The sequence below is a fragment of the Lycium ferocissimum genome, chromosome 11, assembly GCF_029784015.1.
Source record: "Lycium ferocissimum isolate CSIRO_LF1 chromosome 11, AGI_CSIRO_Lferr_CH_V1, whole genome shotgun sequence".
In the NCBI taxonomy this organism is placed as follows: Eukaryota; Viridiplantae; Streptophyta; class Magnoliopsida; order Solanales; family Solanaceae; genus Lycium; species Lycium ferocissimum.
Window position 1 is genome coordinate 38,285,235 of NC_081352.1, and position 2,337 is coordinate 38,287,571.

Sequence of the window (2,337 nt, forward strand, 5' to 3'; positions counted from 1 at the left end):
GTTTCCGCATAAGAAAAAGCATAAAACATTATAAGAACACGTAGGAGATAAAGGATAAAACATTATAAAGGAGAAAAAAGTTGGAAACGGTCCAAACATCTTACCATTAGGCTATAAAATATTTCTTAACATATATTTTACTTTTCTTTTTTATTATTCCTAGACTTGAATGAATGGTTATTGAAGTCAAATGTATAACTCAAAGAGAAAAAGAAAAAGAAAATATTCAAATAAATATAAGATTAATCCAAAGTTACATGAGAAATTATTTTCTTCTTTTCTAAAAAAAAAAGAAAAAAAAAAAAAAACTCAAAAGTGTCAATTTGTAAAATCATTGTCTTTCGTGCTGTGCGGCATGCAATTTCACTAGTAATGAAATAAATCAAGAGAAGATATTACTCCACTTCATTCCAAAATAAGTGTCTCTTTTAGCTCGTAAACCCTTTAAGTAAATATATTTATAAAAAATTAGCTTAAATAAACATTTTATAGTGGGAAGTGATTTTAAAATATAAATTACTTTTGATTTGAATCAACATTTGAGTTTAAAAATCTTTTAAAGCAACTTATTATGGTGTTAACGGCTTTTACAGGGTATTTCGGTTTTGACGGAAAGCGTACATGAACTTATTTACCAAACACATCAACAACTTATTTTCAAGATATGCGCACTTTTATCCAAACACTCAACTTTATTTATAAAAATAGCTTTTCAAGACTTAAAAGTTCTAAAAGCACTTTATACATAAAAGTCACTTTTTTTAAGCCCATCCAAACGGGCTCAGTGTCTCCTCCTCTCTCTCTAACGTCTACTTTCTCTCTCTAATGTTTGGTTCTATTTTGTTCACATAAAAAGTCACTGTATTGGGTATTAATTTCCTAATGACGTGACATTGCAGGTCGACATTTATAACCAAACATCATTGTTCCGTGTCTTTGACCATATTTTTCATTGGGATAATCTAAAAAACTTGCTAGATTAAGAGATTAATCAAAAACAAGAACAAAGTGGTAGCTCGGATACTTACCGACGAGATGGGTGGAAGTGGATGAAGGTTGTTGGCGGCCGGTGGTTGGAGGGTGGATTGGTGGCGGTCGGATGTCGTATGGTGGCGGTTTGACCATCTTCTCGTTTTTCCATTTTGCTACGGATGGATCGAAAAAAGCAAGTTGTGAAGATGCGGAATATTCTCTTCGTTCAAATGCGCTCCCAAAATGATTTAGTCTTTAATATTTTCCGTTCAAAATAGGCTTGGTCTTTAACTTTAGGTATGAACTTACATCTAGCGGTGTATTCATTAATATTTGTCGGATGCCGGAAACATTTTTCGATGCGGATCGGAAAAATAGTGTTTTCAGTGTATTCAATAATTTTTTTCGCATACAATCCAGTGTATTCATTAATTTTTTAGCATCCAAGTGTTTGGGGTGTATTTTATTTCTTCAGTATTAGTATTTGAGTGTATCCTTTGCTAAATTTAAAGTGCAAAATTGTTATTGATGTATTTTATTTCTTGTATTTTTGAAGGATATTTTTTTGTATACAATCGATTTTAAATATAATAAAGTGAATACAAGATAAAAAAATAGCTATAAATGAATACAACAGTTGAATACATTTGACTTGAATACAACTTAGTTGAATACATCCTAATTTAAATACAACGAAATACGAATTGAATCGATGAAATTTAACTTGAATACCCAAAATCCGACACAACGAATTTTGAATGCAATCCGAATTTTAATACGATCTACCTAGCACACGAACACAACACTTTTATCGTAGCTCACGGCCTACCGTAGCTACGAAATGTAATTAGCTAAAGTGTAGCTATGCCTAAAAGATAACCCCCCAAATGTAGTCATTTATGTAAGTTTTCCCATAAAAAAAGTCGTGTGCTTATGTCTAACTTTTCTTTTAATTTTCCTTGGACATAACAATTCTTAATAGTGTCCTCTCAAGCGAACACCGACTAAGTTGTTAGTGGTCGTTTGGTAGGAAATAAAATTATTCCGGGATTATAATCCCAGGACTAATTTATCTCATATCTTGGGACTATTTTATCCCATCAAGAAGATGGGATAAAATAATCCCGGGATAAGTGGGATAGGAAGGGATATCCCAGCTTATACCACGGGATACATTTTGTACCATGTTTGGTACAACATATAAATTTATCCCAAGATAAATTTATACCTTCTACTAAACATAATACAAAAAATTAGTGCTGGGATATCCCAGCTTATACCATGCACCAAACGACCCCTTATCGTATTGTCTCTATAGACAATCTACAATACAGACAAAGTACGACTAATTAATAATGGGAAAAT